Raw genomic sequence first — 20,787 nt, 5'->3', positions numbered from 1 at the left:
CGTTGATCGGCTGCTTCCTGCATGCCCCTCAGTGGGAATCGAACCCACAACCTGAGCATATGCCCTGACCAGGAATCGAACCATGACCTCCTAGTTCATTTGAAGCTCAACCACTGAGCGATGCCAGCCAAGCTAAAGTTACAATTTCTTAATAGCACAAAATTGGTCTGTTAGTTTCGGAACACCAGTATTAGAAGGTAGACATTTGAAACTGTGGTAAAGTCCATATATCCTCCCCTAAGCATGCAAATCAGCTATTTTAGCAAGCATGATATCAAAATATTTCATGTCCCTCCCCCTTGAATGCACTGAATCAAATCTATTATAGGGTTGAGATTTTTTTTCACTCGTAGACTGCCATTTTTAGGACCACCTACAATGTATTGAGTCTAAATAACTGGAATTGTTGTTCTTACTGGTTTTATTTTAAAATGTTTCTCATGTCTGTAGAACCAATATGTTGTGGGCACACAGAGAAATATTTAAGGTTTTACAAAAAAATTTCAAAAAGTCATTAAAATGACTCCCAGGAATCTCTCTAGTCATAGAGCAGAAGAAAAGGAAGGGCTTTTCTGACCTCACCACAATGCTGTGTTTTAAAGTGGGAGGGAGGCTGTGGGATCATGATGGACATCAGGGCATTCAGCCTCCCCATGCCATCCCTGCCATTCCATCCAAAGCAATGAGAGCCATAATTTCATTATAAATCCATAGGCAAACTTTTCTAAGGATGCAATGTCTCCTGTTGGAAGATTCATAGCAATTTCCTTTTCCATTGGTGTTGGAGAAGGAAATAATGGTCATCCTAAACCAAATAAATCAGTTTTATGGACAAGACACAGTAAGATACAAACCTGATTTCTCAAAGAGGAATTAAATATAAGAATGTAAAACATCCAATGAAGTCAGCATTGCAATACTGGTTCAAAATGGGCATTAAATTACCAAACTACTTTTTATAAGTTTATAAGTATTATTCATCTTCGATTTTACAACCAAGCAACATATTTTAAAAAAATCACATTATAATTTCTCAGTATGTACATATATCAGGTCATTGTGTTATACACCTAAAACTTAATCCAATGTTATGTTAATTATATCTCCACTTAAAAAATCACTTTAGTGTTCTGTATGAATTTTCCATTTTAAATTCTTTCTTATTTGGGAGCTTGGATTATTTATCTATTTTTTCTTCAGCTCAGGTGTAAGAGTCCACTATCAGTATCTACTGAGGATGCCATTGATGGCATTTTTCATAACAACAAACTCTGCCTTTCCCGAAATTAGTCAGGAGTATCACACCTTCGACAGCTTGCTTCCTTCATTTCCTCTGCTTAGCGACCTTCTCTTTTCTGGTTATATCCCCTCTACCCTTTATCTGTGTACCTCTCCACCACCTGCCTCCACCCCCAATCTCTTTGAGAGCAAGAACAATGTCTTATGTATTTTATTTCTCAAACATGCCAGTGTCTGTGGTTGAATTAAGGTATTTTCTGAACTGATGACATCTGCTGACTCGATGAATCAAAATTCCAGAATAAAATCCAAGAAAACTTTATATGTAGGATAAAATAACCTTTTTAAACCTTATAAAACACAATGTCAACTGACCAAAAAAATGTTTACTACTGCTTTAGAGAGATGATAACCACTGAGGAACTGTGGAGCTCCAGAGTTCGCAGAGATCCTCCAGACAAGGATTCTTATTTTGGATCTGAGGAATGATGTCAAGAGCAGCGATGTGACTTGTCCAAGGTCACACAGCTAGTTTTATGCCACAAAAGCCCATTCAAATTTTTTCCACATGAAAGAAATTAATATTGAGTAGGTGCATCAGCACATAAGGAGCAAAATGGAAGTGAGTGGAATATTTCTAGAAATGCCACAATTGATTTTCACTCATGTTTTGACAGAGAGATGGATGCGATGGAGGATCTGATTGCAGTTACTGTTTAAGAAGGTGATGGACTAACCAACATTAGTTTTAACAAAGGTTAAAGAAAATGACCGTCCTTCGGTCTAGCTCCATGTACTGATCTTAAATATTAATTAACCACAAAGGGTTCAAGCTCAAGGGTGTGAGCACCAGCTACTCAGAATGTAACCCTGACAGATTTCAGGAACGCAGGCCCCAAGACAGTCCCAGGAAATATCCAGGAAGCAAATGGTCATAAAGTTCTCAAATGTCTTTGAAAAGGCAAAATGTAATCTAAAAATTTATTTTCTGCCGAAACTGATTTGGTTCAGTGGATAGAGCGTCAGCCTGCGGACTGGGGGGTCCCAGGTTTGATTCCGGTCAAGGGCATGTACCTGGGTTGCGGGCACATCCCCAGTGGGAGGTGTGCAGGAGGCAGCTGATCAATGTTTCTCGCTCATCGATGTTTCTAACTCTCTATCCCTCTCCCTTCCTCTCTGTAAGAAATCAATAAAATATATATTTTTTAAAATTTATTTTCTGTGTCTTTAGATTCAGAAACCATATTTATATGGCAGTTATCTTTCATATATGGAAATAAAATTTGTCTCACACGGTTGAGTTTTATCCTTTTCTTTAAATATATAAAAGCTCCATAAAACTCTTGAGACAAGATCAAATATATCATAATATATAAAGCATTGTGTCCAGAGGAACTGCCACAGAAGGATAAAGAGAGGAAAGAAAGATAAATGTCAGTTGTTAAAAAATGCATGAACAATCATACAAAACTGAGTTACTGTGCTGGGTTCTATTCTGTGCTTACATGTGATTTTCCCCATCCTCTTAAGTCAATTAAATATTATGCTTGGGTTTTTGCATGATCTAATTAATGTAGCAATTTCCCCACTTTGCAAAGAAGAGTCAGTTAAAGCTAGTGTTGGGTTGATCAGTGATTAGAACCTAAATGCCAGTTTGCTATTTTAATATATCTTTAAATCAACTACATCACTTTGTCTACATATTGAGGAGGTCTAATTAGATTTTTTTAATGAAGAGGACTGTTTTTATAATGAAGTAAATAACTGATATTTATGAAGACAGCTCTTTACAGAATAAAAGTGAACTTTGCTATAATTTAGCATAAGCAAACATGTAGTTCCTGTTCCCTTAGAGCAGGGATGGGGAACGTCAGGCCCACGAAATCATTTGGTCTGGCCCTGCCAAGGCGCTAGGAGTGTGTTAATTAAATGTTTGACCAAATATAGCAGGCTATTTTTTAAGTTGATAATTTTGTATGGCCCTGGAATAATGTCAAAATATCCAAATGGCCCTTGACAGAAAAAAGGTTCCCCACTCCTGCCTTAAAGAATTCTTTCCAGCATCTTTTTCTTTTCACAGAAAGCCATTGACTTCGCCAAGAGCACAGCAAAGCTCTCCGTAATGGGTGCACATGTCATTAGAATTAGGTGCTGCCGTGTTTCTCCCAGTGAACAACATCGCTTACACATCCTTAAGCAGTTTCAATCTTCAGAGATCTATTCACAAATTTACACAAATCACATATGATTCTATGTCTTCTCGGTCCCCTTGGGAAAAGCAAGAATTCCACTGCGGGCCAAATAATGGACAGAGGTCATTCAGGGCCCCCTTCAGGGCTTCCGATTCTTTAGAACAGATTAACAAATAAATGGGGAGAAGTCCTCAAGGAGAGCCAGCTGATCATTACATTTAGCCCAGTCCTGCCAGAATGCCTTGGAAACTTTGTGGCCCATGAACTGAGTTGCTGCTTCTGGGATTGTCTCTATTCATATTGGATAGTAGAGCACTAGAATGTCTTCTTACACACAACTGCGATCACTGGGGGTTTGAGGGTAGGAGAGGCGCTGGGCAGCCGCACTCCCAGGCTTGTGGCAGTCTCCTATATGTGGTGGTCTGCAGTCAGATGAAAACAAACAGATTCCTCTACTCATCAGGGGATGTTGACATGCCAAAAACACTTTGCCTTAATATTTTCCATGGCACTTGATACATGAGGAAGCTCAGAGACTGATATATTTGTTTCCATGCCCCACTTGGTCCCTTTGAAAGTCTATACATTCTGGTTGTTACCATGACGTTAAAGTAACCTGTATTCCTACTCCCTGTGGGGAAGAGCCGGCTGGGTGACAGAAGAGGGCTCTTTCTGCATCTGCACCTCTTTAATTCACACACATGCGGTGTGACCATTTATATTTCTCCTCCCCTTACTCTTTCTGCAAGTAAGCAAATACACAATGGGGAAACTTACATGACTTCAGCAATAGTGAAACGCAGAAATTACTTAATTATTTCCCCTTCTTCACATGGTTGTTAATGTCCTAACTCCTGTTTTCTGCTTTCCTGTTCCTCTCCCCTCTGCTTCCCAAGACAGCAGTACCTTTACTCACATTCTCATCTGCCCAGTCTCCTCTCTAGGGACTCACAACAGAGCTACCTTCCATGAAACATCAAATGCTTTAAAATTGCACTCGGCTTCAGTCAGGAAATAGATGATACACATTTAACCAAAAGGGGTCAAATGAAGTGAAAATAATTTAACAGAGAAACTATTTACAAACTAGGTGAAGATAGTTGAGGAAGCATCCAGGGACCAGCCATGAAAAGAGCCAAGGCCACCCCCTTGGTCTTAACAGGTGAGAGGAGGGCAATGGCACCAGGTTCCAGTAACACTGGAGCTTTGGCAGGCCGGGCAGGAGGTGACCCACAGGAGAATGCAGCCTCTTCCTTAGCTGGAAGGCAGGCGTGTGATGGGAGGACCCTCCAGTTTTCTACTAGTGCCTGCCTTGGGCAAAACTCTAAAGAAGCAAGAAGACGTGAGGCTCCTTGAGTTTGTCTACCCACGGAAAGTGCCCTCTAGGGGATAAGGGTCTTTCCATCCCCTGCTCCCACTTCTACCTGGCATTTCACTCCCTCCACTCCCCTCCCTGGACGTGCACTCAGCAGCTTCTGCTGGGGTGGCCCCTCTTCCACGGCTGCACTCGCAAGGGGCTCTGAACTCTGTTCCTCCCATGTGCATATTTGTCCTCCCAAGTTTGCATGACTCTTGGTACCTCCTCATCTTGTTTTAGTGCCCTTAAACCCTCTCTGTGTGTAGTCCCTTCATTCACACTGTCCTTCTTAAGACTTCTATTCCTTTAAAACCACAGGGAGGGTAACTTGCAAGTTCTACCAGCGAAGGGCTGGTGAGAAGTGGGGAGAGGAACTGTGCCCCATTTTATCTCTAAAAGCACTCTCTTTTTTGGCTTTAAAAAGCAAACACATGAATGTAAAGTATTTTGCAGAGATAACATCTTTATGAGATGAATACCTTAACTCAACATAGTGCCTACTATACTGTAGGTACTCAGAAATAAATATATTGATATATAACATCACTATTTTCAAGTAATTTCTAATGATGATTTAAGAGAAGTAATAATTGATAAATATGGAAACCTCAAAGCAATCTCATGAAATGGATTCTGAAATCATTATCACCATTTGATAGATAAGGAAACTGAGACTCAGAATGTTTTAGTCACTTGGCCAAGGTCACACAGTAAGAGATGATTAAGTGTGGTTTTGAAACCGAGAATCTGTCTCCAGAGAACCCGATCTTACCACAAGTTCCCACTGTCTTGTTTTATATAAAACCTCTGCAACATCACATTATGAAACTCATTGTGGTAAGTCTCTGGGATCCAAGTATAAAGGCAATCAAGTGGGAGATGACAGAGCTGCTCCCCAGTGCCTGGATTACATCGCATTACACTCACTCAGGATGCAATGGAGGAAAGGCATTTCTCCGTGTGGCCAAACCAAGATAGCTGGTAGGTGTGCAGGAGATCTACAGCCTGATTTCTGCCAGACATGTTGGGGGGGCTGCGGCCTGTGGCGGGCTGGGAGGGTGGCAGGTGGCAGTTCTTCCTTTTCATTTGTTTTGGATTCTTCTACCTTCCACAGAATGTAACTATGTCAACCCCAAGTCAACAAATAAACCCCACAGGAGGAGTGGAGGGGAGAAGCATGCCTCGGTCTGGCACTGCTTTAGTTTCCAGAGTCCACATTTGTTACAAACGGGGAGGCTCTTCAAGCAGAATTGCTGATCATGAACATTTCACAACAAGGCTGCTCTGGCAAAGCTTCATGTTGCAAGCATCATCCTCAATGAGCTGGTTTTTTTCAGCTCATTTTCAGAACACAAAAAGTAAAGTGCTTTCTGGCTCGGCTTGATATTTGTGAAGACGAAAGACACACAAAAACACCATACTTTCTAAATTTAAAGACTTGCTTCTCAAAGTATGGCTGCGGACTCCCAGCATGGGCATCTCTTGGGAATGCAGAATCTTGGGTTCCACTCTTCCCTGCTAAAGCAGGATTTGCATTTTCACAAGATCACAAGGTGATACCTGTGCACCTTAAAGTTTGAAAAAGTACTAATGTTGGCACTGACCGTCATAGCCGCCTCAGAGCCTTACGACTACCCACGTCTCTCCGCACTCGTAATGTGTAAATCAGCCATTTCCTCACCATTCCCTGACACTTCCCTCCACCTTTGGGAGGTGTGCTTGGAAGTCTGTGTCAGGCACTTCCCTTCTTCCACTGAGAAAACTCCTAACCTACCCTTCGCGTAACATTTGAATGTCAATTGTCCTTTATGGGTCTTAACTTTTCAGTTTTTCCCTTCCCCAGGCCCATTCTGCAAAGGAAGTCACTGTTAACAACTTTGTTGCAACTTTTCTGAAATTTCTTATAGCTATCCAACCATCTGAAATATATGTTTTGTTTTGTTTTCCAGAATTGACAAAGTACTTGTTTAATGCACATAATTTACCTTGAATCCCTTACCTTGCTATTACTTAGAGTACTTTACTTTCAAAAAATTACATTTAATCAGTCCTCAAATGATAAACACTTATTTTTAGGGTTTTTTAGTTTGTTTTTGCTTTTTGGGTTGTTTGTTATTTCAAACAATGCTGGTATAAAACATCACTTTATAAGCTCTTTCCCCACTTGTACTGTTTTTCTGTAGGCTTCATTCTCAGGAAATGGCTCTGCTGAGTGGAAGGGTAAGTGTCTTTAACTTTGGTAGATATATTAAACTTCCCTCCAAAATTTTGACAACATTTTGTACTCCAGCAGCAATAGCATTAAGATACCTGTTTCTTATACCTTTGCCATGTGGACCCTAAAAGAAGACACTTAATAAGAAGGGTTCCTGGTGGCTAACTGGGCTCAAATTTAAATCCTATCTAATAAAAGAGAAACATGGTAATTAGCGTACGACTGCTACCCTTCCCATTGGCTAATCAGGGTGATATGCAAATTAACTGCCAGCCAAGATGGGGGGTGGCAGCCAAGCAGCTTGAAACTAACATGAGGCTTGCTTGCTTCAGTGATGGAGGAAACCAACATTCCCCGCCTGTCTTGCTGGCGTCTGAGCCTGCAGTTTGAAACATTGTAACAAATATAGAAGCTAAACAAAACCCCAGAAACCTGCTTTCAGCAAGCAGGGATCTCAGAGCTGGAGTTATACATTGTTTCGATTATAGAACCCAAACAAACCAGATACCTGCTTTCATCAGCAGAGGCCTCAGAGCTGGAGCCAGAGCTAAAGCTGGCCCAGAATAAGAGAAAAAGAAAAAAAGGAGCAGTTGGGAGCTTCAGCCCTCAACCCCTCACCCAGACTGGCCAGGCACCCCAGTGGGGACCCCCACCCTAAAGGGTGTGTGACCAGCTGCAAACAGCCATCATCCCCTCACCCAGGCTGGCCAGGCACCCCAGTGGGGACCCCACCCTGGTCCAGGACACCCTTCAGGGCAAACCAGCCAGCCCCACCCATGCACCAGGCCTCTATCCTATATAGTAAAAGGGTAATATGCCTCCCAGCACTGGGATCAGCGGGGCCGAGAGGCCTCCCGGCACTGGGATCAGCGTGACAGGGGGCAGCGCCCCAACCCCCTGATCGCCCTGCGGCTCTGTGTGTGACAGGGGGCAGGGCCACAACCTCCCTATCCTCCCTGCTCTGTTCGTGACAGGGGAAGGCGCCCCAACCTCCTGATCAGCCCTGCTCTGTGCCTGATGGTGGGAGCTCCCCAACCCCCTGATCGCCCTGCGGCTCTGTGTGTGACAGGCTGTGGTGCCCCAACCCCCTGATCGGCCCTGCTCTGTGTGTGACAGGGTGCGGCGCCCAAACCCCCCCCCCCCCCTCACGGGCCCTGCTCTGTGTGTGACGGGGTAGAGCCATAACCTCCCCATCGGCCCTGCCCTGAGTGTGACAGTGGCGGCGCCCCAACCCCCTGATCGGCCTTGCTCTGTGGGTGATAGAGGGCGGCACCCCAACCATCTGATCAGCCCTGCTCTGTGTGTGACAGGGGGCAGTGCCCCAACTCCCCTATCGGCCCTACTCTGTGAGTGACAGGGGGGCGCTCCTCAATCCCCTGATGGGCCCTGCTCTGTGCATGACAGGGGGGAGCTCCCCAACCCCCTGATCGACCCTGCTCTGTGCATGACGGGGGGAGCTCCCCAACCCCCTGATCGACCCTGCTCTGTGCGTGACAGGGTAAGGAGCCCCAACCCCCCTGATGGGCCCTGCTCTGTGTGTGACAGGGGGCAGCGCCCCAACCCCCGGATTGGCCCTGCTCTGTGACAGGGGGGAGATCCCCAACCCCCGGATCGACCCTGCTCTGTGCGTGACAGGGTAAGGAGCCCCAATCCCCGGATTGGCCCTGCTCTGTGCGTTACACGGGGTGGCACCGCAACCTCCCCATCGACCCTGCCTTGAGTGTGACAGGGGGCGGTGTCCCAACCCCCCAATCGGCCCTACCCTGAGCATGACTGAGGGTGGCATCGCAACCTCCCAATCTGCCCTGCTCTGTGCATGACAGGGGGCGGTGCCCCAACTCCCCAATCAGCCCTGCTCTGAGCCCGACCAGGGGCTGCACCTCGGGATTGGGCCTGCCCTCTGCCACCCGGGAGCAGGCCTAAGCCAGCAGGGCGTTATCTCCAGAGGGGTCCCAGACTACAAGAGGGCACAGGCCAGGCTGAGGGGCTCCCCCTTCCCCCCGAGTGCACAAATTTTTGTGCACTGGGCCTCTAGTAATAATAATAATAATAATAATAATAATAGCCAGAGCCTAGCATCCATGTCTACACAGGGGCTTCTCACGCGAACTGCACTCCAGAGAGAAGCCTGCACAGAACTGTGTGCCTCTGCACTGGACTTCTCCTTGTGCTGTATGTTTGCCATCTGAGCCAGCCCTTATGAAGGAGTTCCTGGAATCCTATTTCAGCCAATAGGACTGAGGCTTACCCCATCTAATTGGAGCAGTGTAGTTATATCCCCATCAACCTATCAGAGTGACTCTGTCCAATCAGGACAGTGCCTTTTGGACCAATCAAACTGCGAGGATTTGGAGTCCTCATTTACATGAGGATGAACCAATCAGGGACCAGGAGTGGAGATGTCTGTCTCTATCAGCCAGCTTCCCTCTGGTTCTGAGAATATACTTCCCTTCCCACCAAAGACTGAAGACTGCATCTCCCTGGCTGAGCTGAAACACTGAAGATGTCTCCCCGGAGCCAAGCAGTGTGGGGCAAAGCAGCCCAAGAGGAGCAGAACAGAGCTGTCTAGCCAGAGAGGGGCCTGACCTCAGCCCTGCCTCGGAGCCCTGCTGTGTTATCATTGAACTGCTTTACAATGAATAAAGTTTTCTTCTTCACTGCACTCCACATTGGGGATTCCTATTGGTGTTGACAACCATCCATAGGTTGATAGCTATCAGTAAGAATTATCACATTTTTTTCTTTGTTAACTGGGAAAAAAAAGTTCTGACTTTACCTAGGAGTTTCCCATAGGAGTTTACTAAGATGTGTGGAGGAGAGAGGGAAAGTGCAGTCTGAGAAGAGGAGTCCTGTTTCCAGACAGATGTGAGGTTAGATCTGTGGAAGTGGCTACAGTTTGGATAGGTGGGAAGTTGGCCAGATCACACAGGGCCCAGCACACCTGCTACAGAAAGGTGGGACTCTGTTCACAAGGAAACCAGGAGGATATGGTGCTGAGAAGCTAAAACCAAGTATTTTGTTTTTTTCTTTCCACCAGTTTGAGGGAGCCATCTATTCTTGTCAAGGGCACTGACTAATACTAGCAGTATCCTTATAATTGGTTTATTTGTTCTTAAAACCCTGCTTAGACAAGGTGGATGTGCATGTGGGAGGGGTGGTTTATGTCAGGGGGAAATGTTTAGTAAATCTATAGACCAAAACATTTCTTTCTGATATCCGACTGTGCTAATACAAAAATTTTTATAATGGTTTCACTAGAAACTGTACAATTGAAACCAACACTCTCTTTCTATTACTGCCACTTTCCCTTCCCCCAATATTAGGTGGTAACAGTATCTTTTAGGAAATTTCATAGGGAAGATTGACACCTGTTCTATTTTTCTTGTATCCCCAAATGAGACAATCCTAACAGGATATTGACAAGTCTTTTAGGTATCCTATTTCACTGCTTCACTCTTCTGGACATAAAAATAAGTATAATGCCACTTTGAAAAAGAAGCAATGGCCCTAACCGGTTTGGCTCAGTGGATAGAGCGTCAGCCTGCGGACTGAAGGGGTCCCAGGTTCGATTCCAGTCAAGGGCATGTACCTTGGTTGTGGGCACATCCCCAGTAGGGGGTGTGCAGGAGGCAGCTGATCAATGTTTCTCTCTCATCAATGTTTCTAACTCTCTATCACTCTCCCTTCTTCTCTGTAAAAAATCAATAAAACACATTAAAAAAAAGAAACAATGATTTTTCATAAATGAGCATATTTATCAAATAAAGTCTAGATCAGTGATGGCGAATTTTTTGAGCTCGGCATGTCAGCATTTTGAAAACCCTAACTTAACTCTGGTGCCGTGTCACATATAGAAATTTTTTGATATTTGCAACCATAGTAAAACAAAGATTTATATTTTTTGGTATTTATTTTATATATTTAAACGCCATTTAACAAAGAAAAATCTACCAAAAAAATGAGTTCGTGTGTCAGAAGTGTCATAGTTTTGCCACCACTGGTCTAGATCCCGAGACATATGTAACCAATGATGCACTGTAGGACAATGATAAAATGTCAATATCAAGTCATTATAATTAATTATCAATGCATAAACTAAATGGGCCTATTAAATAGGATCACCTTGGATTTGTTTGTTATTTATATGATCATATTCCAGAATTAAACTTATTTACACAGACTATTAAGATTAGAAAAAAAATTCTGAGGAATTATTTCATTCAGGCTCTGTTGTCAAAAAATTCACATTAGCTTGGTAGAATTTGTTTTGGTTTATCTTTAGGTCCAAATTATTTTTTTTTTCAAAATAAATAAAATCTGTAATTAAATTTTCTTTTTTCAGTAATACTTGTTTGTCCTCCTAATAACTGTAGGGGAAAAAATTCTACATTTCGTAGGCTTTTAAATATCTCAAAGGATTATTTATCCTGATAATCTGATTTTTTAAGAATAGGGGCTGACATTTTAGAAAAAAAGTGGACATCTGGCTGACTAGTTATCTTAGGGTATTGCATTTTGAAAAGTATCTTTAGGGACAGGGTGAGGGAATCCAGGTATTCACCCATCATGGGTTAGCCTTGCCCTGCCTAATCACTACTTCCTGGCTCATCAGTTCTTCGAACCTCAATCCTTGAATCTAGCATCTTTTGAGTCCCAAATCCTAATTTTGATATCAATGTCCTTGTTGCTCAGAAAAGACTAGGAGGACTCCCTATGACAGCCTGATATGTTTGGGAGTATGTGATGCCTGATATGTTTTGGAGTATAAACTGTTATTTTCTTAATACTTTTAATATTGTGAAAAGCACTGTAATAAACCACTTAGATACATTATCTCTTTTAAATTCTGACAGGGAGATAGTCTGGTTCTTGCTTGGCAGCTGAAGAAACTGAGACTGTCAGAGAGGTTAAACAAATTGCCTGTGGTCACGGAGCTAACCAGTGGAAAGGAAGGGCACTGTTTGACAACAAGCTCACATCCCTAACTCTGCAGGGATGGGATGTCGGTTGACAACTTCCACTCTGAATGGAGGACTACTACTAAGTTGAGTGACAGCTTCAGACAAATGGAATTTGCATATACAATCAGTTAATTTGGATTTCACTCATTGAATATGTGTTTAATTTAGCTTCTATTATTAATAAAATTTTCTGAGTTAATATTCTAAGATGGATTAACAGATCTTTCAAGTTCTCAGGTATTTACTTTAAGATCAAACTAAGCTGCCAGTGGCAGTGTGATCTGGTTTAGGAAAACTAGTACTTTAAAGGAAGAATTTATACTTGATGTTGAAAATAATTTTTCAGGATGTAAATCTGAGAAAGTCTCTATATCAAACCCAAACAATTTTGTTCTCAAGTTAAATAAAAGTAGCATGAATGTTTGAGAGTCATATATATGGCAGCCATAAATGATCCATTTATTTATTTTAGAATTTGATTGTTCCTTTTAGATCTCATTTGTAAGTTGGTATTTAAATGACTTAGTGAATAATGTTATGTAAAGTCCAAAATATAATGGAACTAGATAGCAATGACAACTATGAAACATTCATTCAGTAAACATTTATTGAGACTCAGTATCTGCCCCACATTGTGCCGTGCACTGGGGTGTAGCAGTGGAAAAAGAAGGTCTGTTGCTATGGCTCTATATTCTCAGGAAGACTGAGCAGGTGGCTGGGTCAGTGCAGGAAATCTGCTGAAACTCAAGTTTATGTTAAATTAAATTTAATCTCATCCTTTAGGAGGGGGAATTTTCCCATCCTCATGGTTATTTTTGAGACATTAAGTGATAATACATGTGATTACTAGTATAATAAGTGATATGCTGAAGTCATTCCATATACATTAGTAACATGTAGAAAGAACAATCTATAATAATAAAAGCGTAATATGGTAATTAGACCGGACCACCTTCCGGATGAAGCCACGGTGGCGGGGGCCAAGGCAGAGGCCCCCAGCCACCACTCCCAGGCAGAGGCAGAGGCGGCAGCAGGGGCCAAGCCCCTTGCATGAATTTCATGCATCGGGCCTCTAGTTAAGTATATTATACACATCAATGTAGGATAAGTCAGGGGAAATGTATTAATCTTAGCAACTAAAGCAAAGACTTGGTAACACATATCAGCCCTTATGTATCTGAATGATTTTGGAGCATGATGATTCTTAAATAGGTATTTATCAAAAAACAGATAGTGTACTCACCAAAGTGTTCAAACTGCATACACTATTGAGTCTTGCCTTGTAGAAGAGTGAAAAGAGAAGTAGATTTGGCATCTGGAAATCTTAAGGGTTTTTTCCTTATCTATAAAATGAAAACAGTAATGGGACCTTTCATATGAGGATGTTGTGGGTCTCAGAATGAATCTTGTATAAATTATTTAGAAATACAGATATAATCATTACATATAAGCTATTTGATTAATTAAAATATATATATATCTGGTACATTTTTATATGTACATTATAGATTAAGTCCCTAATTCACAGATATCTTGGAAAAACACTTAATTTGAATTTGCAGCACAGTGAATTAAAAAGAATTTCTAACTTGTGAAGTGTGTCTATGCATGTGTTCATATGGACATATCTATTCCTATCATACATATCAGCTTTAGAAAAAGTCAGGACTAAGTTGCTGAATTGTTTGAGGTAACAATTCATGGGATGATATAATTTAAAATTCTATGACTAGCATGAAATATGTGATTTTAAGAGCCAGGCGCTATCGTTCAGTATGACTTCTAAACACATGAAAATAAACTTAAACTCAATATCAGTCTCAGTCGTATGACTTTATGGTGATATAATATGACCCCAACTTCCTTCTGTGAAGGGGAAATAGCCCTAAACCAAAGGCCCTTGATCTTCTGAACTCTGATGGATTTGGGCAGTTACATCTAGCTGCTATAACAGCTGTGAAAAGCTGGACTACTGTGTATCCTAGAGAAGAAGAATTTGTAGCTCTCAGAACATCTTGCAGGGAGGGGCAAGGTGATAGGAGAGGGAATGGGGAGAAAACCCAAATCCTTACTAAAGTCCATTAAAACCCAAAGATAATTGGTATAGATAATTACATACTTTTCTGGTGGAAACTAGTGAGAGCTGGAATCTGGGTCACTTTTTTACATGGAACCAGGACTCCAGGACACAGAAGATAATGTAAGACTTTAAATCCCCGTGAAGTTGCAGAAGGTGTTTGGACTTCCTGACTGTGAAATTGTTAGGTATTTGAGCAAATTATACCATCAGGGGGTAGAGGCCCCAGCTTATACCTGTGTTATACCAGTAAGACACATACTTACTTATTTGTAATTTTTAACTTGTCTGCTTCTAAAAGGAGAAATAAGCCCTAACTGGTTTGGCTCAGTGGATAGAGCGTTGGCCTGTGGACTGAAGGGCCCCATGTTCGATTCCGGTCAAGGGCATGTACCTGGGTTGCAGGCACATCCCCAGTAAGGGGTGTGCAGGAGGCAGCTGATCGATGTTTCTCTCTCATCAATGTTTCTAACTCTATCCCTCTCCCTTCCTCTCTGTAAAAAAATCAATAAAATATATTTTTTTAAAAAATAAAGGGAGAAATAATACAGTTGTATTATTTAGTATAATATAACTTTACATAGTAGAGTTAACCTAGGCCAGTGGTTCTCGAACATGGGGCGGGGGGAGGGAAGATGTGAGGGGATGGGAAGGACAATTTTTCCCTCAGGAGACATGTGTTAATGTCTGGAAATATTTTTAATTGTCACAACCAGGGGTTGCTATTGTCACCTTGTGAGTCGGGGCCAGGGCTGCTCCTCATTATATGACGTGCAGAACAGGCTCCACAGGAAAGAATATCTGACCCAAAAAGTGAATGGTGCAGAGTTGTGAAACCCTGGCTTAGGTCAGCCTTTCTTTATACAAATGAGAAACTGAACATCAGAGAGGGTCAGTGACACATGCCCCATCGCACAGTGAGCAAATCGAAGAGATAGATCCTTTAGCATTTTTCCCATCACACTATGTAACTTCTAAAAGCTAAAAAATGGAACTGTCGGAAAATAAAGCTTCTTATGGACAAATTTAGGCTTAAGATGTACTAAATGCAAAATTGCATAAAACTTTAAAACACAGAACTGCTTACATTAGGAAATCTGGGCAACCAGAAAAATAGAGAATTTTATCATGTAATGTACACTTGATTGCATGTAGTGAAACCTATTTTTCATAATATTTAACCAAAGTACTGCCCAGCTAGTGGTTCTTACACTTTAGCATGCTTCACAGTAACTTGGGGGGCTTGTTAAAAATCAAATACCCCCACCCCAACCCCAGAGGTTCTGACTCAGCAAGTTTTGCGTGAGGCATGAGAATCTGCATTCTTAAAAAGTTCCCAGGTGATGTTGATGCTTCTAGTTGGGAGGTGACATGTTGAGGACCACTGACTGGCCTAGAACAGGTACTCCATAAACGTTAGCCTAATATTGTAGGTTCTAAAAATATAATATCACTTTATGATGTAATCTCATGTTAGCAAAGATTAATCAATAAAGGTAATTCCCTCAGAGAAACTACAGATAGCAGAAGCAAAACTAACTTTATACCTCCTTTAATTCAAATCCTTTACTTTAAAAATGAAGACATTAAGAGAACTTTTTAGGCTTCATTGCCTAAAAAGAAGAATCCCATTTAGACAATGGGCAAACAAAAAGTATCAAATGAAAATCATTTATAGACCATTTGAGTACTGAGTGTTTCCTTGAAGATAAGTAAACTCAAATATTGTGAGTACAACTAAGTATGAATGCATCATTTTTAATGTTACAGTTATGAGGAATATTCTGTATGCCACGCTGAATAAAACCTGGTCTGGTGAGGCGCTTATGCCAAGCTAAGTCTATGGGGAAAATGCCTATTGACATCAGCAAGATAAAATCCGTCCCTGAGGAACTATAACTGTCTCCTCAAATTATTTGGGGAAAATGTACATGCTTAATCAATTAAATATAGCATAAAATGTTAAGCGGTATATTCCCATCATAAGTAATCAATGTGCTACTGTTGGGAAAGACAATTTTTCCCTCAGGAGACATGTGTTAATGTCTGGAAATATCTTTGTCACAACCAGGGGTTGCTATTGTCACCTTGTGAGTCAGGGCCAGGGCTGCTCCTCATTATATGACGCGCAGATCAGGCTCCACAGGGAAGAATATCTGACCCTCTATCATGATTAATAGAATGAAAAGTAGCCCATAAGAAATTTATTTTAGTGACACCCATTTTCATTTCTTTAAGTTAGTAAAATGAATGCAAGAAATTCCAGAGACTTAAAACTACCTGTTTACCTAGTGAAGGTGCTCTAATTACCTGCCTTGTGACAGTGCCCCCATTGAGAGACACCCAGTGACTGAATATTCAACTTCCCACTTAGCTCTTCAATCATGAAGACAGTTTACACAACCTGCACTTTACTACCTCAAGGCATCCTGTTCAAGGGACTGAACTTCATTGCCCAAGGGCGCACAGGAAGCCAAACCCTCTCAAATGTGCTGCATTTGTCTTCCGTTGTTTAAATATCCAGCTACGTTCTAAATTTGGTGCCATCTGCTGTACCATCATCTCTGGTTAAGTCTTATTAAAATTCCTTGCCCATATCACACTGTTGCTGCAATCTCACCCTGCTACTTCTCCAGGCTTTTCTGCAGCATTCACCAAGAGCCTGCTATTCTAATGAATTCCCACACCAGGACACAGTGAGAGTCTAAAACAGAATCGGCGCTATACATTTCTACTTTGATTCAGAGAGTAAGTAACTAACTGTTCATGTCAAACCTGAGATCATACCTCCAAGTCCCCTAAACACAGCACAGTTTGAATCAAGGAAGTTAACCCAACATCATTCAGTGCTAGGATTGAATGGCGCTCTTACTGCAGTATTCACCTTGGTACTAAGTAGGCAGGATTTATTATTTGTGGAAGTCACAAAACTGCCAGGTTTGGCAGGCTCTGTTATCATGTTATTACAACAGAAAACACATACAGGAAAACATCTAGCTCATTTACAAGGGAAGCAAATTTGCAATCAGACAAGAGCAATGCAGTAGCCAAGAACTGCAGTAAATCTCTTCAAACTAATAGCTACATCTAATCATCTCTTCTACAGCACCTCCGAGCAAATGAATTGCATTCAGAGTTTAAACAGTCAAATCAACATTCATGCCCTGATGGTTAGAGATGATGCTTGATAAACAAACCCTAATTTATGATTCATTTACTCCTTAAACGCTTAAAGCTAGGATTGCTAACACATTTACTGTGCTTATTCAAGCATGCTAACAGATCTGGAATCTCTTAGTAATTTCTCCCTGCACCTCTCAGCATGGCTGACAGGCATCTGCCAAGACTATAGCATATAAACCACTGAATCATGCAAAAATATTTACCCCCAAAAGATGTAGTACAAGCTCAGCTTCCTCCAGCTTCCATAGCCCCTGAAGTGTTAATCAGAAGGTAACAGTTCCATGAGTTTTCACAGGCCAGCACTGTGTCTCCTACACTTGACCTAGACAGCCTTACATAAGAAGCATCGGGACTGGGGAGCTCGCTGAATGTCATCACCAGCAAGAGTTAGAAGTGTTGGCAGCAGCAGGCAAGCAGGCAGGCTGGGAGTTTGCGTGAAAATCATGAAGTCTTTCTTGTCTTTCTCTTTTGAAATATTTTCTAAGGAGAGTTAAGAATGGCTCAGAAACTGGTCTCATTCTTTTTGTGGGAAGAATGACCAGAAGCATAAAAGCTAAATCTTCCAGCAAGTGCAAGACACCTCTTTCAGTGTTTGCAGCAAACCTAGCAGAATGAATAGCTGTCTGCAAAGTACTATGCCATGACACCTAAGATGAAGGGAATGGTATCGCAAAGTAATGACTCAAAGGCTGCCACCGAGAGCTTTTGTCTGCCTTTAACTCATTGTGGTGAGTAAGGGGAATATGTATGTATGTAATGAGAGTAATAGTTGGAGGTGTGAGTTGGTTTGCAGGATGATAACTAAAGGATTGTAAGGAGTGTTCATGTTCCTTAAACGTCTTGTTGCAAGCCAGATCAGGGCACTTTAAATCTTATATATCACATTCAGCATGGAGTGGGTTAAACCAGTGGTGCTTAGTCTATTTCAATTTGAAATATTTTTGTGAAAGCAGTAAGAAAAGCAGGTGCCTCTCTGTGGTAGTTTGCAGATAACTGTTAGATGTGTGAATTAATTACTTCCTTTGTCAATACCAAAAAGGAAGATTTGAATTTCAGCATTCAGATTTTGCATATAATAAATCTTTTGTTAGAGTTTGAAAGCAGTTTCTCAGAATGGGGCAATAGCATTCCTGTGCTTTTGAAATAAGCTTTGCTAGGCTCATTTCCAAGGATGAGGTGAATATTTTAAAATAGCAAATTAAAAACAATATACTCTTTCCATCTAATTTTTATTCAATTATCGCAAAACTAGAAATAAAACTAGAAAATTAGAAATTTCTAATTTGAAAACTAGAAATAATAAAACTAGAAATAATAAAACCTGTCCTATATGCTGATCCTGAGGATAGTGGCATGGTATTATTAATATAAGATGCATTATATTATTTAATTATATATAAAACTGTGGTTTGATGTGGGGATGTGGGCTAAGACATAATTCCTGAGACAACAGAAATAGAGAAGAAGCCATGCATCATTTAAAAATAATCTTAATGTGCTGCTCTTAGTGGGGGAAACTTGTGTACTAATGCGTCACACTGAGAATAGAGCAGGGAGATAAGAGAATTTTAGGTCCATGGAACAATACAATGATCTATTTTCACCCCATCATTTCACCCCTAAGGAAACAAAGGTAGAATGAAGTTAAATGGTCTGCTTAAGGTGACACAGAGGAATAGGTGAGTGTAAAGTGGTTTTCTTGATCTTCACAGTATTTTGCCTACTGTACTCCAGTGAATGCTTGCCCTTGGATACTGGTGTAAAGGTATTTTTTATTTTTTAAAATAATAGAAATGGCAAAAACCAAAGCGGAGTAGCACTAGTCTTCTTAGCAGTAGACTGCTTTGGGGCAAACAAGTTCTGCAGTGGATAGAATGAGGAATTTCATTCAATTACTTCTCATAGCTAATGAAAGTATTGGTGCAAAGTTGAATTAAATTTTCAAATGATGAAAGTGTTCTGAACATTAAGTGATGGACACCACGTTTGTGGTTAAGATCCTTTTATTTTGTGGTGCTTGGCTTTTCCTCTTGTAGAATAATGTTCATGAAATAAACAACACATCAGAAGCAAGGAATTGGAAAATAGAGTTTTCTAAAAAAAAAAAAATACTTTATCTTATTACTTTTAAGTAAATTGAGACCCTTCTAGTCAGGCATTTGTTTTCAACCTTGCATCCCTGCCCCTAGAACAGTGCTTACTGGTCCTCAATAAATATTTGCTGAATGAATAAAGGGAGGGCTGAAACACATTCATGATAATCCATTTATGGGGGTTGCATATTTTATTTGCCTAGTAGAGTTCCTTGGAGGAGTCATTTTAAGTAATGTAAAAAAATAATTTATAAGTATATCAGGTTAATAATCACCATAGTAAATGAATGCTTTTGAAATCCTTGTTAAGAAACTTGTTCTTATAAAAAAAATAGCATCCTCCTTACAATCTAATTGTGTTAGGTTGATATAGGCTTGGCAGCTCATAAGGGTAATCCAACTTTCACTAGGTTAATCAAATAGACGTTTTGTTTCTCTCAAGTGACATTAAGTCAGGTCAAGTGACATTAAGGTCAAGTGACATTAAGGTAGGACTTTACAGTCCTGGCAAACCCACAGTCCTCGGGGACCTCAGCTCATTTTTCTTCCGCTTGGCCATCCTATGTGGCTTTTATCGTCTAATTTGTTGCCTTGTGGTCTCAAAATGGTTGCCTCATCTTCAGCATCCTGTCTACATTCCAGGTAGGGGGACAGGACGAGTGAAAGGTAAAAGGCAAGTAACAGCTGAATCAGCTCTTTCTCCAAGAGCCTTCCCAGATCCCCTGGAAACTTTGACTTAATCCTTATGGGTCATAACTGTGAAAAATGCCATCACTCATGCAGGGGAATCTGGAATAATTGTGTTTTTAGCTGAACCCATTGCCACTCCCTTAATAAAACTGGGATTCTTCTTTTTTTTAGGCAAAGAGGTTTTCTTCCCCCATATTCATTCTCCCTTAGTATAGTTTAGGTAGTTCTGGTAAAATCATAAAGTATTCAGTGTGATCATTTAGTCTAAACTCATTTATTAAACCAAAAGAAGGAAAAGGCTTCTCATTTTAGAGCTGGGTCTTCTATGGGGAAAAATAAATATCCTACTTTTGCAATAGAATATTACTTGGGTAACAGTGGGAATATACATACACTGTAGTCCAGTGGATGCAAGGAGGAAGATGTAGGCAAACTTCTCAGAATGAAAAGGGAAAATAAGCTCATGTACCATTTCACCCCATATTCACCCTCAAAATAAGGTTGTCTAAAGTGGTTTCTTTCTGAAAAGATTCTGACAATGGAAGAATGAATGAACATGGAATTAAATCTCCAATCCTTTAAATTTCTGCAATTACTAAGTAAAATGGTGTCTCACTAATTTAGAAAAGACATTTTTACTTTTTTTCATTTTCAGCTCTGCCTGTTGTCTTGCTAGAATCAGCTAGACTGAAAAGCACATGGTTCCTCCTGCTGAGCCATGGAAGGGCTTTGTCAGATATGCAATCAGTTTGCAAGAATGCTTCCCTAAGCCAGAAGCAG

General features: G+C 41.1%; 1 protein-coding gene across 1 annotated transcript in view; it reads right to left on the bottom strand.

Annotated features, from left to right (window-relative positions):
- The window catches only part of LOC308522009 (sodium channel protein type 1 subunit alpha), a 130,384-nt gene extending 112,511 nt beyond the window's left edge, over positions 1-17,873 (bottom strand). Inside the window, exons 1-2 of the mRNA XM_081095207.1 lie at positions 17,428-17,873; positions 13,208-13,307 (exon numbers count right to left, since the gene is read on the bottom strand). The gene's annotated coding sequence lies outside the window, so the exon portion shown is untranslated. The remainder of the gene's footprint in view (positions 1-13,207; positions 13,308-17,427) is intronic.
- Positions 17,874-20,787: the final 2,914 nt, after the last annotated feature.

Source organism: Myotis nattereri (genome assembly GCF_964212035.1).
Source record: "Myotis nattereri genome assembly, chromosome: 7".
Taxonomy (NCBI): domain Eukaryota; kingdom Metazoa; phylum Chordata; class Mammalia; order Chiroptera; family Vespertilionidae; genus Myotis; species Myotis nattereri.
This window is presented reverse-complemented; position numbering and strand designations above follow the sequence as displayed.